The 19172-nt window shown below is 46.4% G+C and overlaps 1 protein-coding gene across 1 annotated transcript in view; it reads left to right on the forward strand.

The window, feature by feature from the left end:
- Nucleotides 1-19172, forward strand: part of EYA2 (EYA transcriptional coactivator and phosphatase 2) — a 204184-nt gene that overhangs the window by 24820 nt on the left and 160192 nt on the right. The gene's annotated exons all lie outside the window — the stretch shown is intronic.

Raw genomic sequence — 19172 nt, forward strand, 5'->3', positions numbered from 1 at the left:
TGCTGTGTCTCCCTCTCTGCACCTCTCTCTCAGCACCCCTGGCTCAGTGAGCTGGACTCACAGTCAGGCTTTCTGGCTGTTTTTAACCCCCATGCTCTACTGCCTCCATTTTTTATGTGCTGTTGTGGAAAGGTCCCGCCCCCTCCCAGAACATCTGAAACGGGGGTTCTCAACCTTGGCAGCTTGGGCCTGTTGAGTCAGATGATGCTTTGCTGTGGGACAGTTCTGTGCACGGGAGGATGGTTAGCAGCGTCTCTGACTCTACTCCTTGGATGTCAGTGGCACTTTACCCAATTGTGACAACCAAAAATGTTTCCGGATACTGCCAAGGGACCCCCGCCCGAGTGACCGCCCTGGAGGACAAAGTCACCCCCCCCCCCCGAACCTCTGCTCTAAAAGATGGTACCACCAGCCACCTGTGCACATTGTTTAATCTCTGGTCCTCAGTTTTCTCTTCTGCAAAATGAGTGTGGCCGGGCACAGTATTACTTATCTCATGGGTTATTTTGAGGATTAGATGAACCAATATATGTAGGGCACCGAACATGGTGCTTGGCACACAGTGAGCTCTTTCATAGCGTGAAGCTTTGGCCCACACTTACCTGTGTCTTATCTGTCTTCAGCTAACGGGACCTGCGAACGGGATTTTACCAGCTTGCGTGAATTCCATGGTCTCCTAAGATGTTGGCTCTGGGAGTCAGGAGTGCCATCTGACTTGCCCCTCACTGGATTCCCAGGAATTAGATGTGGCACATAGTAGGTGGCACATAGTAGGTGCTCTGTAGTATTTACTGAATGAATAAGTCTTATAAATATCTGTAAAACAGTTTTTTAGTTCTCGTTTAAGATTTCCCTCATTCTTTCTTCTCTTCCTTCGTATTTGTTTTTACTGTTTTTTAAATTTTCTACTGTTTTTTTGTTTTTTTACTTTATCTGCGCTGTAACTGTGTTTTTACAAACACCAGAATTTACGGATCCTGAGGATTCTTTAGCACCGCTATCAGCTGGGCTGGCCTAACTCAGAGCCTCAAACCTGTTTTAGTCAGCCCCGTGGCCTGTGTTAGCCCCACAATGCACCCTTTTAGGGTTTACTATTTTCCCCAGAAGGCTCCGGCTGAATATTAAATCTGGCCGTGGGTAGACCTCAGCAGAGGGTGTGTGCTTAAGCCTGTTGAGTTTAGGCTTCAACTACAATTTGGAAGGCCCGCCCCCTTTCTTGTACAAGCTCCATTATAATCCAATTTATTATTGAGTGCGGGAGAGGAAGAGAGGAGGAGTCATGCGTGTTCCCTGGAACTTCACCCTACAGTTGATTGTAGGTCCTCGCCTCGGGTGGTTCTGACCCCAGGGGACATTTGACAATGTCTGGGGGCATTCTAACGTGTTGCAGCTGGGGTGAGGGCTGCTACTGTTGTCTAGTGAGGAGAGGGGTCAGGGATGCTGTGACCGAGCCTACAATCCACAGGGCCCCCCGCACAGAAAAGAATCACCCAGCCCCTCAATATGAAGAATACCCAAGCTGAGAAATCCTGAGATAGATGTTCATTGCATCATTGATTAAAATCGCGACAAAACAAAACCAACAATAAAAACGAAACCTGTAGATAACCTGCATGTCCGTCACTGGACATCGTAAAATAAACTTTGGTACATTATTTCCGTGGAAAACTAGGCAGATGTTAAAAGGGATCAGGTGGCTTTATGTGTACTGATTGGAAAATTGTCCATGGTGTATTTTTTTATTTTCTTCTTATTTTTTTTATTTTAGAGAGAGACAGAGAAAGAGCGAGAGTGGGAGCAGGGGAGAGGGGCAGAGGGAGAGAGAAAGAGAATTTTAAGCTCGATCCCACAACCCTAGGATCGTGACCTCAGTGGAAATCAAGAATCAGACGCTCTGCCCACTGAGCCACCCAGGCACCCCTCTGTCTTTTTATATTACACGTCTCTTCAGCTCTTTTACCGGGAGCACATATTCCTTTTTGTTTTGTAAAGAGGATTCATTGTAAGAAATGCTGTTGCTAAACAGTGCATGCTCAGTCCTTGTGTAGGACTCTGTGAGGCGGGAGGGCGCTGATGAGGATTCATTTCACTGATCCCTACTGCTGACGGTTTAGCGCCCACAGAGATTACTGTACTAAAGTACTAAGTACTAAGTGCTAAGGGTGCGGCAGTGAAGGAGAAAAGTCCGCTCCCGGAGAAGGTGGACAGACACAGACGCAACGTGTCTTAGGATACTGATCAGAATTGTACAGACAGATACAGCAGGGCAGAGGATACAAGGGGGGGAGGAAGGAGGGAGGAATCAGTCTGATCATATGATCAGGTGTGAGCCCCTCTGAGGAGGTGACACTTGAGAGAGGAAACACCTAAACGAAGCAAGGAAACGAGTCAGGAAGACATGTGGGGAAGAGCATTTGTGGCCGAAGGAGCAGCGCATGTAAAACCATGAAGTGGGAACCAACCTGCTAGGTCTGAGTGTTAGCAGAAGGAGAGGGGTCCGGGCAGAACGCTGGGCGGGGGGGGACAGGCACTGGGAGGCGCCTCAAGAGCCCACAAGGCGTGGGGCCTCGGGTCAGGTGTTGGAGGTACTACTCTGAGCCATTATGGCCGAACAATCTTTGCCTGATTATTAGCAGTAATTTTCAAAATGTGGGAACATAGCCCCCGGAGACAGTGTAATGGGGCAGAACGAGATTATGCCTGCCGCTGTCATGAGCTACGGGACCTGAGGCCATTTATTTACCTTGTTGTCCCCGTCCTCACGTGTAAGGGTGGAGGCCAGAGTCGACTCCGTTTCCCCTCCTGTTCAGAGAGCTTCACAAATAGCAAGTCATTCATCCTCAAAACACCCCAAGCAGTAGGAACCATTTGTACCCCCATTTGACAGGTGAGAAAATTGAGGCAGGGAAGCCAAGCAGGATCCCATACCACCAGCAGAGCCGGGATTCGAACCCAAGCACCTGGACAGCCAAGGTGGGGGGTCCTGCTTTGTCACTTTGCTGTTCCGGGTTCTTCCTGGCCTCGCCCACCTCATGGGCTGGTCGGGGGGAGAGGGGAGGGTGCAGCAAAGAAAGATGGGTGACGGCAGTTTGTAAGAACATAGGTGCTAAATAAGTCTATTAATATATTATAATGTGCTTTTCCTTAAAAATATTTTATTATTTTTTTTTAATAATTTTTTATTTATTTTTTTATACAGAGAGAGACAGAGCATGAGAGGGGGAGGGGCAGAGAGAGGAGGAGACACAGAACCGGAAGCAGCTCCAGGCTCTGAGCTAGCTGTCAGCACAGAGCCTGACACGGGGCTCGAACCCACGAACGTGAGATCTGACCTGAGCCGAAGTCGGATGCTTAACCCACTGAGCCACCCAGGCACCCCAAAAATATATATTTTTAAACATTTCTAAATCTCTAATGAAATCATTGATTTAGGCCATGAGCGTTACTGGGTGAAACCATTAGATCAGAGGTCTATGGGGAACTTTGTGACGACTGAGGCCAGACCGCTGACCCCTGTTAGTGTTAGGAGGAAGGAGACCCTGGATATCACGCCGCTCCAATGTGATGCAGCCAAGAGAACTCAGCGTCACTCTCCGGCATGAGGCATGACTGCTTCCCTAATTCGGTGTTAAGGGAAGCTGTGGGGAATGCCATCCAAAGAGAAATAAGTTAACACCACGAGGAAGCAAACAGAAGAATCCAGAACGTGAGATACTCTACAAGACAACTAACCTAGTTTCTTCACCAATTCAGGGGTAGCCTGGGGGCTTTTCTAGGTAAAATGAATGTAAGAGACATAAACACACACACAATGTGTGGCTTTTGTTAGCTCTTGAATCTTTGGGGCTTTTTTATCATTGAAACATAGTTGACAGACTGTTCGATTAGTGTCCAGGTGTGCAGCATCTGGTCGCCGCAGTTACGTGCTTGACGAAATGCTCGCCGTGCTAAGTGCCGTGACCCTCCGTCCGCACCCAGTGTCACCACAGTGTTACTGACTCTGTCCCCATGACTTACTCATGTTTAACTGAAGTTTGTACCCTCTACCTATTTCATGTAGATCGCCACCTTAGATCGCAAATCTTTTTTTTTTTTAATGTTCTTAACTTATTTTTGGGAGACAGAGACAGCGTGAGCAGGGGACGGTCAGAGAGAGAGGGAGACACAGAATCAGAAGCAGGCTCCAGGCTCCGAGCTAGCAAATTTGGACTTAAACTTATTCTTGCTGCCATACTTCCTTACAGCATTTGGACATGCTCTTTTATCACCTCTAACAAAATGCACAATAATTCTTTGTGCCCTTCTGAACACAGTCTGTACCCAATCTTCCCAATGGTCTCCTAATGCCCTTTGAAGGCTGGCTTATAAGATCTGTGACCTAGGGGGACGCCTGGGTGGCTCAGTCGGTTAAGCGTCTGGCTTCGGCTCAGGTCATGATCTCACAGTTTGTGGGTTCGAGCGCCGCGTCAGGCTCTGTGCTGACAGCTAGCTCAGAGCCTGGAACCTGCTTCAGATTCTGTGTCTCCCTCTCTCTCTGACCCTCCCCTGATCACACTGTGTCTCTCTCTCTCTCAAAAATAAATAAAAAGCATTAAAAAAAAAAAAAAAAGACGTCACCGAAGAGAAAAAGAAACAAATCCAAAAGCTTCTGGAAAAGACACGTGTGGTAAAATCTTGAAAATTGTTGACTCTGATAGGTGCTCAGTGATTTATTTTACTACTCTGCCTCTACATATGTTTAGGATTTTTTCATTAAAAAAAAAACAAAACCCTTCTCACCCTCACCCATCTTACCAAAAAAAGGAGAAAAGAAACCTCACTGTGGGGCATTGTATAAAATTGAGGGAACCTCGAAACAAGAAGACATACGAAACAACGCATACACCAGTGCCCGGCCCGTTCAGCCGCAGGGCACGGATGCAATCAGAGCTCGGTCGTTAGGCAGGATTAATGTTGGGACATCTGCTGCTGGCCGCGGCAGATGGCGGGAGGGCAGGACACTCGAGTCGGACTCCCCGTCTGCGGGTCTGTCGCTGCCTCTCACAGTCAGTATCAGGCAGGTGACGTCACCTTCCTGTTCTCGCTCTTATCCGTGAAATGGGATCTTTGTCCAGCCAATCTCACGACAATTATTGGGGAACTTGAGGGAGCTCAAACACGAAAAGCACTCCAAACAGTGCCCGGCTTCTAGGGAACCTGTGACCTCTTCCTTTTCCTCGGCGTCCTGGGGGCATACATAAGGATCGGGGTGGAATGAAGACACTCTAACATTCAGTTTTTAGTATTTAGTTCTCTTACCCTTTTTCCAGTGTTTCTCTCCCACCCACTCCCTTTCACTCAAATTAACTTTTCTTAATGTTTATTTATTTTTGAAAGAGAGATAGAGGGTGAGCAGGGCAGGGGCAGAGAGAGAGAGAGGGAGACATAGAATTGGAAGCAGGCTCCAGGCTCTGAGTTAGCTGTCAGCACAGAGCCCAACACGGGGCTCAAACCCACGAACTGTGAGATCATGACCTGCGCCGAAGTCAGACGCTTAACCGACTTGAGGCACCAGGCGCCCCGTCCGCTTCACTCAAGTTAAAATGCCCTGCTCTGTAGCGTCAGATCAAGTGTCTCCATGGTCTGAAATGGGTCTAGGTCGTTGCGGTGTCCTGTGACTGGGTAAACAGAGCGAGAGGAACAGTGATGTGGTACCTAACGAGGCTAAGGCCTGTACGCTCAAAGCAAAATGTCTTTGCAGCTGAGAGGGTTCTGCCCCCCACCTGCTGCCTGGCTCTTGATGGGGGCCCTAGGGCTCCCTGTGGCCTCAGGGACTCGACACCCTCCAGCCACCCCTGGCAAGGGCAGGCCTTCCCTTACAGTGAGAGTCGTGGTGTTTTACTTTGTGCCTTGTTCCATTGGTTGTGGGTTGCGGCTTTTTTTTTTTTTATGGCTCCGCATGAGAAATATTCTATAAAGTTTTGCATTTTGCTCCAGGGCTCTGCTGAACCCAGCCCCAAGTCTGCAGAGCGTGTGTGGTCCTGTCTCAGTCTGTCACCGCACATTGGGTGCTTTTTTGAAGCCTGTCCCTTGTGGGTCCAGTAAATATTGGAAAATGCGTTATAAAATGCAGTCATCTGAACTTGAGTCAGGTTAACACACAAACAAAAAGGCCAATCTCAAGGAGTCGTACGATGTAGGCTTCCATTTATAACCTTCTCAAAACGACATTTCAGAGCTGGAAAATGGGTTAGTGATGGCCACGGGGCAGGGGTGTCTGGGGTCTGGGAGGTGAGGGCGGGCGTGCCTGCGAAGACAGAGGTTGGGATCTTTGTGGTGACCGAATAGTCCACCGTCTTGACTGCTGTGGCGGTCACATGCGTCTGTGCATGTGATGAAGTGACACCAAGGTGCGCGCGTGCACACGCACACTCTCACCACCAATGTCAGTCTCCTGTATTTGATATTGTACTATAGTTATGTAAGATGTAGTCACTCGGGGGAAAATTGAGTGAAGGGTACCCAGGACCTCTCTGTCCTATCGTTGGCAACTTCTTGTAAATCTATAATGATCTCAAAATAAAAAGCTTAAAAAAAATCCCGTGGATGGAAAAACTGGATTATCAAAACAATGGCTCCTTGTTCTCACAGGCTGTCGGGAATGAGGAAGTGAAGTAAAACCATCAGCCATCAGCCGTTTCTATTCTGCACCACGTTCAAAAGATTGGGCCTTGATAGAGCACGAGTGACAGCACATTTCTTGGGACTAAGATTCCAGACCCGGGCCGGCTTTCCTTTCTGACACACGGGTCCTTAGTACTTCATCTTGGCTCCACGGAGGTGCCGTGTGGGCAATTTTGTGAAATTGCTGGTATCTTCCCAAGAGAGTTTTGGGTAAAAAGCTTTCAGATCAGAGAGTAGAAACGGCGCAAGTTGTGAAAATGAGACAGGGCCATTGGGAACGTGAGTTGGATCAGCCACTCCGAGGGGCAATTTGCAGGCATCCTTTACAATTTTACAGGCAGACCCAGTGATCTCACTTTGGGTATCACTCCCGGAGAACTCCAGGCATGTGCCCCCCAAGAAGGCCTGTCCCAGGCAGCATGACATTTAGTTACTGGAACAAAACTCAGGACACCTGGGGACTGTCCAGAATAACTGCGGTGTAGACATAGCTGAGAATCCTATGCAGCGGTCTATAATAGGTTAGGTCTCTGCATGTGACATTGAACGGACATCAGGCTGTTTTATTATTGGAGTAAAGTGAGTCCCAGAAGAGGATGCACAGGTCCGTGGCGTTGTAAAACAACACTGTGTATTTTTAAGGACACACGTGGGTGCAGGTGTTCATGTGTGTTCATGACTAGAAAAGGACCCACCGCGCTATTCACGCCGGTAGGAACAGTGGCTACCGCGGGTGGGATTTCATGGCCAAAGGCAGTTTTCATTTTGTCTGAAATTTTTAAATGTTTTTACAAATGCATTTGAGATTATTACCTGGGTAGTTAAATTTTTATCTTAAGAAAGAGAAGGTAATACAGTTCCTTTCTCAGCAGGCGGACATGTACTCTCTACATGCTGGCCGTCTGGGGCTGCCCATGGTTGAGTCCGCCTCGGACGGGATTCAAATCCCCCTCTAGAATGCCGACTCCATGACAGCAGGGAACGTGTCTGGTTCAACACCGGATCCCCGGGGCCGAGAACAGTTCCTGGCCTTCCAAAATAAATAAATAAATAAAGGGAAGTCAGAGATGGAATGAGTCAGTGACCACCTCTGTTTTGTGATACGCAGTATGTCAGTTGTTGAGTCTGAATGATTGACAGCCTGACTCCGTGAAAGAATTAGTGAGTGAATGTAGCACCCACTGGGCCCTACTTCGTCTACCTTCTCTCTGGCCTTTGAAGAGGAGACAGTCCCTTGTTTGTCTGGGGGAAGGTTCCCCAGGTCTATAATAGGTTAGGTCTCTGCATGTGACATTGAACGGACATCAGGCTGTTTTATTATTGGAGTAAAGTGAGTCCCACCCTTGCCCCCACGACTTTCATTAAGTGACACCTTCCCCGCCATGAGGGAGGCAGGCTGGGAAAGGGAGATGTGCACAGGCGGAGGAGTTGTCACCTCACCAGGTAGCACATGGGGTCTTTCCCTACGGATGTTGACGCTGGCCACAGTGACGGCAGCCCCCGGGTTTCACTGACTAAACCTACAGTTCACTCCTGTTCTTTCACACTGAACGCTGAGGATGCAATGCGCAGGTACCCGAACAGGGGTCACCCGCTCCAGGTGGACTCGTCCCAAGGCTCATGTCCAGTGGGAAAGAGCATCTCTTCTCCAGCAGTCGTGCTGGGCCTTTCATTGGCCCGGTCGGCTCATGTGACCAACATCCCTGAGCCAATCACTGGAGACTGAGGGGTAGGAGATGCTAATTACCAGACTCAGGGCCTATTAGTAGGGTCATCCCCATCCAAGCCCCATGGAGAGTTGGGGAGAGGCAGGCCTTTCCCCCAAAGAAAGAAAGCATGCTGTTGCCACACGACCCACCAGGTCGAAATGCCAGCACACCCTCTACTCCCACCCTGCCCCAGCTCCTCTTCCGTGCCGTGGCTCTGGACTTTTCCACTTTCTCCTCCTGCTTTTGAAATTCAAAGCAGGACCACCAGAATCATGTTGCAGTGTATACATGTGTCACATCATCTCATTGTATACTTAAACCTACACAACGTGTTAGTTGTAGCTCAGTGAGGCCGGGGCGCATGAGGGGGACCTAAGAGGGGGGCTAGCAGGACTGCCTAGGGCACGACAGCAGGCATAGCTTACTAGCATACTAAGTGTAGTTCGCAAATACCTTGTGCCATTGGGACAGGGGCTTTGGGGCCGCTTCTCCCTTCTGGGACGGACTAGGGGGGTGGTAGCATCCAACGCCCGTGTACTTGTGACCACGTCCTGCTGTGTGTAGGCCCAGTGCTGGAAAGAAAAGGAAACCCAGGGACTCACATTCAGTGCTGAGTGGGGCCCGGCAGGAAATGTTCAGGAGTGCCACGTATAGGGTGGGGACAGTGGCAGTGACCACAGCAGACGCTCCATTAATACTGGTTAGATGAACACATCTATTCAAACAGCAGTTCATTCACAATACAAGAGATGTTTATTCAACAGCTGTCAAAGGCCAGGACCTGCAGGAGATTTGGGGAATGTAATGTGGATCAAATAGGCAAAATCCTGGCCTTTGGAGAATACATTATCTGGGGAAACTGAGGAACATCCAAGCAGCCTCCCCCCAAAATTGGATGACTGGTATGTAGGGAGGGACTTGGGCCCGTGGAGGCTGCCGTAGGGGCTGGGTCCTCCTGAGGGAGCTTCTGGAGGTCATGCTGGCTGAGACCTCTGAAGGGCAAGCAGGAGGGAACCGTGTTCCCGGCTAAGAGAACAGCCTGTGCAAAGACCTCGTGACCGGAGGGAGCATGGAGGGAGAGGAAGGCCAGTGTGCTGGAAGGAAGAAGACCTCCCTCCCTCGCAGGGAAGCCAGATCAAGGCTGTGTTCAGAAATCGGCCACATTCTAGAACAATCGGAAGTTATAAGCAAGGATGTGGTGAGGGAGGCAGGTTCAGATTTGTGTTGTCAGAAGCCCCTGAGGCCGCTGCCCCGAGGACAAACTGGAGAAAGGCCAGAGTGGTCTCAGGGAGATGGCACAGTGGACCGTCCGGGGCAGAGACGGTGCGGGCTTGGGCCAGGCGATGCTGTGGGGGGAGGGGGCAGTCTGTGCGTGCCGTGGATGTTGCCAGGGTGAACCTAACAATTCCTAGTGATGGAGTGGATGTGAGGGCTGCAGGAGAGTGAGGAGTGGGAACAGCCCTGGGCTTCTGGGGCGAGCAGCGCACTGCCCCCCACCTCCCCCCGCACCCCCCGCCCAGACGGGGGAAGGCTGGGGCAGAGCCGCATTTGCCATCAGCAGATATATTCTGAATGAAATCAAATGGTGGTAAAGGCAGCCAGAAACAGCCAGGTTTGGGCCACAGCTGTCATCTGTCCAGAAGCCTGTGATTGCTGTCGGCAGGTTTGGATTTCTAAGCCCTTGAAAGATGCTGGGAATTGGCCCTCTCTGAAGCCCCCCTGGCCGACTGGCCATCTGTCCTCCGCAGCCAGCAGGCAGGTCCGCTGTTCGCAGCCAAGGTAGCCAGGACGCTCAGGGGGTGTAGAAAGGTGAGCCACCCACCCGCCTGGGACCCTCCATCTGCTTTTGATCCTTCACAGCCTTTGAAGTCGCCCCTAAGCACCCCCACCCTCCAGCTGTCATCTCTCGGGCTCTTCCAGCAGCCTCGTGCTCCCCTAGTGCTTCTCAGTCCCCGGGGACAGGGGTGGTGACAAGGGTAACAAATGGCACAAGCGGCTGGCAGCAGCAGGCTGAAGAGAAGGCCAGAGGGCGGGGGCTTTTGAATGCCTCTCTCTCCCTCTCCTCCTGGCCGGGCTCCGAAGCAGCAGGGTATGGGGCGGGGGGAGGATTTTTTTTAAATGAATCCCATGCCTTTGCTTCCCTTTCCTGCCTTCATGAAAGAGAAGCTAAGTCTTTCTCCTCCCCCAGACTGTGTTAAGACTGTCTGATTTCTCCCTTCCCTCCCCTGCAAGGAGAATAAGCTGGTCTCCTATTTCAGATAATTGTGAGCAGGAGAGAAAGGGGAGAATGTGAGGGAAGCCTCGAGAATTCAACGCTGCCCATCAGGCCACAATAGGAAGTGGTGGTTTCTAGATGGTCTTCCTGACCCTTCCGCGTATCTACCTGGAATGAAGCTAATTGTGTCCTTTGTCTGGGTGAATGCCTCCTCTAACTTGATCTGCACAGAACCTGCCAGGGAAGGTGCCATTGTTTCTCCATCCTTATGGATGAGGCCCAGAGACGTTAAATAACTTGCCCGGGATCATACAACTGAAACGGTGCATGGCTGGGATTTGAACCCATGTAGCAGTGACAGAACCAGCGCTCTGACCAGATGACTGTGGATATTGGAGCTGGGTGGGGCCTTGGGTTCAATTTGTGACCCAGTTTTACTTGCGGTTTTGGTGTCCCTAATGAACATGGACGCAGAAATCCTCAACAACATATTAACAAACCAACTTCAGGAATATGTTAAGAGTATCATTCATCACAATCAAGTAGGATTCAATCTAGGGACACAAGTGTGGTTCAGTATTCACAAATCAATCAATGTGATACGTCACACTAACAAAGGGAGTATAAAAACTATATAATCATCACAGTAGATGCAGAAGAAAAGCATTTGGCAAAATTCAACATCTCATGATAAAAACTTTCAGCAAAGTAGGTTGAGAGGCAACATACTTCAACATAATAAAGGCCACAGCTTTCATTGAAAAATCCACAGCTAACATCATATTCAATGGTAAAAAGCCAAAAGTTTTTCCTCTAAGATCAGGAACAAGACAAGGATGTCCACTATGACCACTTTAATTCAACTTTGTACTGGAAATGCTAGCCATAGCAATCAGACAAGAAAAAGAAATAAAAAGCATCCCAATTGAAGAAAAAAAGTAAAACGTTCACTTTTGCAGATGACAATGATAATGTATATGAAGAAAGCCATGGAAGAGTCCACCAAAAAACTATTAGAACCTGTTAATGAGTTCAGTAAGGTTGCAGGATACAAAATTAATATGCAGAAGCCTGCCATGTTTCTATACACTAATAACAAAGTAGCAAAAAGAAAACATTTAAAAACAGTCCCATTTACAATTGCACCAAAGGAATAAAATGCCTAGGAATCAATTTAATAAAGGAGATGAAAGACCTCTACTCTGAAAACTATAAGACATTGATGAAAGAAATTGAAGATGACACAAATGGAAAGATAGGCTATAACTTTGTTAGTGATAGGTATTTGTTCCTTCTAAAGGAGGACATGTTTGAATTGCTATAGTTATGTTTGAAGTTTAGATCTTGAATTACCTAACAAAGATCTAGACAATATTCCTTTTTTGGAGTCAATACCAGGGAAGTTAGTTTTGGGAAAGGCAGACTTTCTAATTGCTATATCTTCATTCTTTTATCATTACAGTATGTTCCTCTAAATCTGTACTAATGGTTTTTATTTTCAAGTCTATTTGGAACTACGTCAACTTTCTTTTGTGTGGTGTTTGCAGCCTATGCGTTTTTACAATTCTTTGCTCTGAGTCTTTGTGTGTTTTTATATTTAAAAAGGGTATCTTGTAATAAGCCTGGAGTTCAATTTTTTTTTAATGTTTATTTATGTATTTTGAAAAAGAGAGTCCATGCATGCTTGTGCACACAAGCAGGGGAGGGGCAGAGAGAGAGGGAGAGAATCCCAAGGAGGCTCCATGTTGTCAGCACAGAGCCTGACACAGGGCTTGATCCCATGAACTGTACGATCATACATAACCCCAGCTGAAATCAAGAGTCGGGTGTTATTAAAAAAAAAAAAAAGAGTCGGGTGTGTAACCAGCTGAGCCACCCAGGTGCCCCAAAGCCTGTAGTCAGTTTTATAATCCAAATCGTATGATATTTGTTTTTTAGTGGAAATATTTATTCTGTAAGTTAAATGGACATTAAATGTTTAATTAGTAATAAATTGGAGTTTAAATCATTTTTTTCTATTCCATCTCTTCGTTTCTTTTTCTCTACTTTCTTGCTTTCTTTTGGATTAAGTATTTTTACTATTCCATTTTCTCCTCTATTAGCATGTTGGTATACATTTTTTATTATCATTCCAAGTAATTCTAAAGATTATAACATGCATCTTTTTTTAAATTTTAATATATATATTTATTTTTTATGATAGTTTATTGTCAAATTGGTTTCCATATAACACCCAGTGCTCTTTCCCACAAGTGCCCCCCTCCATGACCATCACCCCTTTCCCTCCTCCCCCTTCCCTTTCAGCCCTCGGTTCATTTTCAGTATTCAATAGTCTCTCATGTTTTGTGTCCCTCTCCCTCCCCAACTCTCTTTCCCCCTTCCCCTCCCTATGGCCGTCTGTTAGGTTTCTTCTGTTAGACCTATGAGTGCAAACATATGGTATCTGTCCTTTCTCATTGCCATGTAGTATTCCATTGTCTATATAAATACCACATCTTCTTGATCCGTTCATCAGGTGATGGACATTTAGGCTTTTTCCATGATTTGGCTATTGTAGAAAGTGCCGCTATGAACATTGGGGTCCATGTGTTCCTATGCATTAGCACTCCTGTATCTTTTGGGTACGGATAGTCGCCCGGCTAGCTCAGTCAGTAGAGCATGAGACTATTTTGGGTATGGAGGTTCCTCAAAAAAATGTCAATAGAACTCCCCTATTAACCAGAAATATGCATCTTTTATAAATCTTCAAGTTCACTATAAATTAGTACTTGTGCTAATTGTGGAAAAAATGCAATGTCCTTAGAACATATAAACTTCACACATCCCTCTTCAACTTATATATTTACCCTTTTATGATGTTCTCCATCCTTTGCTGAATTTTCATGCTTCTGAAGCATTCCTTTGCAGTACAAATCTATTAGTGGCAAATAATCTTATTTTTGGTTTGTTTCATTTTTGTCTTCATTTTTGAAGGCTTTCTTGCTGGTGTAGAATTCTGCATTAGCAGACAAACCTCTGTTGTTTTTTGGTTTCCATCCTACTTGCAGAGAAGTCTTAAAATTCCTTCTTTAAAGAGAATCAGTTTTTATGTACTGTCTGCTTTTAAGAAAATATAATCTCACATGTGTACAGTTTGACTGTGATATGCCTTGGAGTGTTTCCCTCTGTATTTTACTTCTGATTTACAGAACTTCTTCATTGCATTGGCTTGATGTCTTTGTAGTCTTAGAAGATTTTCTGTCAGTTTCTTGTTAAATATTGTTTCTGACTTCTGTCCTTCTGTGGCCCCTATTACATGTATGTTAGACCTTTTCTCCGTGTTTCATATTTCTTATATTCTTTTTAAAAATCTATTTTCCTTTCTGAGATTTATCTACTGACTTATCTTCCAGTTCATTAATCTTTTCTTTTGCTACATCAAATCTGTTGTTCAACTGCTCTATTGAGCTCTGACTTCCAATTACTGTATTTTTCAGTTTTCAAATTTTCATCTGGATTTTTAAAAACATTCTAGATCTCTAGTAGCCTTCTCCACTTAAACCTTTTTTTCTTGATCATATGATCAAGGTAGTTTAGGAGTCCATGTTTGACAGTTCCAGTATCTGAATCTTATTGTGGGTTTGGTTTTTGTCTTGGTTTTTGATCATTTGGTTTTGTCTCCTTGCATGCCTGATAACTTTTATTACATGCTAACCATTGTACATGAAGAATTGTGGAAGCTGGCGAGACCTTCCCCAAAAGAAAAGTTGCTTTTCTTCTTCTGCCAGCCGATGATCCTGGAGGTGAATCACTTTGGTCCAATAAAGGATTATTGGATGATTTAAGACAGCATCTGTTTGCTTTGCCCATATTCCAAGGGAGTAACCTTTCAGGGATCTCAGCTAAAAATCTGGTGTGTTTACCAAGGATTCTCATCCTTGATGGACCATGAACTCTGATTTTCACCTCCCTAGTGCTGGGAGATTTCCAGAAGCTCTGCTTCATTTCCTGTCTTCTTAGCCACCCGCCCTGTGCCTGGCTTCTCTGACACACCGCCCAGCTTAGTTAGCATCAGCAAATTCCTCAAAGGTTATAATTATCAGCAATGTCGGGCTCACTTCTCTGTGGTTCTCATAGTTCTGGGTGCCAGCTGCCTTAGTAGCCTTGAACTCTGGTTTTTGTCTCCCCAGCCCAATGAGATGGGAAGACCCTCAGCTGTTCCTTTTTTTTCTCCTGTGCTTATAAATTGGCAGATGTTTTGAGGGGTAAGGTGGTAGAAGTCAGACTTCATTCATTCTGTGTCTCATCTCTCTGGGATCTTGGACCCTCAAGGCTTCCGTTGGTTACCCTCTGGTACCTTACGGCAGTGTTTGGGTTTTTTTTTTAATAAATTCCTTTTAACATTTATTTATTATTGAGAAACAGAGAGAGAGAGAGCATGAGCAGGGGAGGGGCAGAGAGAGAGGGAGACACAGAATTGGAAGCAGACTCCAGGCTCCAAGCTGTCAGCACAGAGCCCAATGCGGGGCTCGAACCCCCAGGGGGTGAGATCATGACCTGAGCCAAAGTCAGCCGCTCAACTGACTGAGCCACCAAGGTGCCCCATTACGACAGTGTCTTCTAGCTTTTATTTTGAATTGTGATTGGGAGATTGAACCAAAAATACAAACTAGCCTATCATAGCTGGGAGGTGAACTCAGTTGGAGAGTTTACTACATTTTGGGAAAAAGGGCTTATTTTTATTTTCTCCAATATTGGAGAAAAATGCAACTCTAAACCATATGGGGGGGGATGAATTAAAGATTTAAACATCTTTTAAAATTTAAAAAAATGAGTGTAGAAATGCAGACAAATTAAAATGTAGACACATTTTCATATCCTAGGTTTAGTGAAATAATTTTTACACCTACAAAAAAAAGAAATTATTGGGCAAATATATACATTTTTTGTTCTACAAGATACCATAAACAGACAAATGAGAGGTTAAGAAATACAACCTCAAACACCAGCAATGAGCTAATACCTAGACGCTACAGGGCACTCCAACAAATCAGCAAGAAAAGAAAAAAAGAAAACCTAGTAAGGGCACCTGGGTGGCTCCGTTGGTTTAGCATCTGCCTCTTGATCCCGGCTCAGGTCACAATCTTCCAGTTTGTGGGTTCGAGCCCCACATCAGGCTCTGCAGTAGCAGTGTGGAGCCTGCTTGGGGTTCTCTCTCTCTCTCTGTCCTCTCTGCTGATGCTCTGTCTCTAAATAAATAAATAAACTTCTTTTACAAAGGAAAAAGAAAACCCAGTAGCAAAGTGAGCAAGGATAAAACATACTGAGGCAACAGGTCCCAGGAACTTACATGTCCCACAGAGGCACCAGTAGTCATAGAAATACAAATTCAAGCAGCAGTGCTACCACTTTCCACCCATCAGTTTGACAAAAATTAGAAAGCTGGGAAACACTACGTGTTAGCAAGAATTTATGAAACCAGAACACTGATGCCCTTCTGGTGGGAATCTAGATTAGCACGGGAATTATGAAGAACAGTCTGCTGGTACTTGTTCAAGTTCTGCTCACAGACACCCAGTGACAGATACCATCCTTGACTGTATGCATATCCATTGAAGAATGTGTGTGTGTAAACATATATAGAGACATGCCTTTTAAGTACATATTTAAAATTTTTTATTTATTTAAGCAATCTCTCCACCCAATGTGGGTTTCAAACTCACAACCCCAAGTTCAGGAGTCACACACTCCTTCGACTGAGCCAGCCAGGTGTCCCTAGGTATATATATATATATATTTTTTTTATTTTTTAAATGTTTTTTAATTTATTTTTGAGAGACAGAGACAGCGCAAGCAGGGGAGGGTCAGAGAGAGAGGGAGACATAGAATCTGAAGACAGGCTCCAGGCTCTGAGCTAGCAGTCAGCACAGAGCCTGACGCGGGGCTCAAACCCACGAACTGCAAGATCATGACCTGAGCGAAAGCCAGACACTCAACCGACTGAGCCACTCAGGCGCCCCAGTATATCTATATATTTGTTAATGAAGATGTTCATTATTTGCAGGTAGCTGAGAGATGAGTGTTCCTGGATGTTTATCACTAGGGCAGTTCACAAATACAGTAGAGTGAAAACACAGTATGGAATTCTAGCTATAAGCTGGATGACTATTCAGCAATGTGTACCCAATATAAAGTCACAGTGCAGACTGGAGAGAAAAAGCCTAATAAACAAGAAGAGATCTCAATCACAGCACTGTGGAGCCATGGAAAACAATAGAGCATCATTTATAAGGAGACATATTTACATATTTAATCCATTAGAGTCATTGTCTAGGGTGGGGTTGGAAAATGAGACTAAATGGGAAATTTTAAAAATTTTGTTTTGAAGGGGTGCCTGGGTGGCTCAGTCATTTGAGCAACCTACTCTTGGTTTCAGCTCAGGTCATGATCTCACGGTTTTGTGAATTAGAGCCCTGTGTCGGGCTCTGTGCTGACTGTGCGGAGCCTGCTTGGGATTGTCTCTGTTCTCCCTCTCTCTCTACCCTTCCCCGACTCACCCTGTCTCTGTCCCTCTCTAAATAAACAAACCTAAAATGAAATGAAATGAAATAAAATAAAAATTTGTTTGAAGAACCTAATCACTCAGTTACAGACTCCCCCTCTCTCTCTCCTTCCAAGTCCCTCGCTCCCTTCCATCTGTTTTTCCCCTCCCATCCTTCCGCAGATGTGAGTAGGATGACAGATTGCTCAGGATTCTGTGACGAGTGCCATGGGGGAAATAAAGGTGATGTCCGTGTTGGCTTGACCACGTCGGGCAGGAGTGCGAGGTGAACCTGCCGAATGCGTTCCTAGCAGCCCTCTGCCCCAGAGTTAGAACTCCCAAGCACCCTCCTGCTCCGAGCTGCGGAGGAATGACAGCCACACTCAGTAAGATAAATAAGCTCTGTGACCGAGGCCAGAAGTCACAGTGCTGTTTCTTTCCCCGTCAGGCAAATGTTTATCAGTGAACATGAAGATCTAAACTCCAGAAGCTTGTGTGTGTGCAGTCCTCTCATCGGATTAACAAGTGTGTGTAAAGTGCTTCCTCTGTGCAAGTCCTGGGATAAGTGAATTCTTTGTTCTTTTTCTTATAATTATTAAGTGTTTCGGGCACATGGGGATGTAGGGCAGCCACATAGCAGCGGCATGCCCACCCTCCTGCTTGCAGACTGAAAACGGGGACTTTTCCTGCCGGTTCTGAGATCTTTTCCGCATTGCGGGTCTGTCACACCTGCTGCCCTCGGCAGGTGCGGCGTGGAAGTAGCCTTGGACAATGGAGTCAGCCAGCGAGCAGGGCTGGGCTCTTAGAAGACTTTACTTATGAACACTAATCCTCACGGGTTATGAGATGCTGTCCTGCTTTTGATTTGTTTTCAAACCATCTAAAAATGTGAAAGCTGGGGCGCCTGGGTGGCTCCATCAGTTAAGTGTCCGGCTTCGGCTCAGGTCATGATCTCACGGTTTGTGGGTTCGGGCCCCGCGTCAGGCTCTGTGCTGGCGGCTAACTCAGAGCCTGGAGCCTGTTTCAGATTCTGTGTCTCCCTCTCTCTCTGACCCTCCCCTGCTCTCGCTGTCTCTCTCTGTCTCTCAAAAATAAATTTTAAAACATTTAAAAAAATTTTTTTAAATGTGAAAGCCATTCTTAGCCCCTGGGCCCCATGAAGAGATGGGCTGAATTTGGATGGGCATCTGCGTCAAGCCCTGAACCAAAATGTCGCAAACTCGCTGGAGGCCCTCGGGGCACCGCATCCTGAATGGCATCCCCCTGCCATCCCCGTAGTGAGCCATTCTCTGAAATGTTTTTCATTGCATACATACTGTTATCTGTGTATTGCATGTGTGTGTGTGTCCCTAAACGGTATGTAGTAGTGATTTGTAGTCTTTAAATATTTTTAATGCTTATTTATTCTTGAGAGAAAGAGATACAAGGTGATCGGGGGGAAGGTAGAGAGAGAGAGGGAGATACAGCACCTGAAACAGGCTCCAGGCTCTGAGCTGTCACCACAGAGACCAATGTGAGGCTAGAACTTGCATGACCTGAGCCAAAGTCGGACATTTAACCGACTGAGCCACTCAGGCACCCCTAGTGTTGGTTTTCATAGAAATATCGTATTTTGGGTACTCTTCTGCCTCTTGGCTTAGTACTTAGTCTGTCCATCATGCTGTTTGTGGAGTCACAGGTTAGCCATTTTCGCTGCTGTGTCACGCTCCAGTTTGAGCGCACTGCCTCCACATTCTTCTTCCGCTGGGACTGAACGGGCGTCTAGATTGGTGCCTGCCTAGGCGTTTCCTTACAGGCACCATCTCTTTTCGTCCCCACCGTGACCTCTCCAGGGAGGTACTCGGATAATCCCATTGTCCAGATGAGAAAGCTTTTGTCTTAGAGCAGCTTGGTAACTTCCTCAAGGTGGTGAGGAGCGAAACTGAAAGCTGAGTCCGTGACCTTTTCACGACGGAGTCTGAGTTTATAACCACTCTGCCACCTGTCAGTATGTTGCATTTTATTAAAGTCATGCTAACAGGTCCTCCCCCACAGTGACCTCGAGACACTGATGGGCCATCAACAA

This window comes from Suricata suricatta, chromosome 12, assembly GCF_006229205.1.
Source record: "Suricata suricatta isolate VVHF042 chromosome 12, meerkat_22Aug2017_6uvM2_HiC, whole genome shotgun sequence".
Lineage (NCBI taxonomy): Eukaryota > Metazoa > Chordata > Mammalia > Carnivora > Herpestidae > Suricata > Suricata suricatta.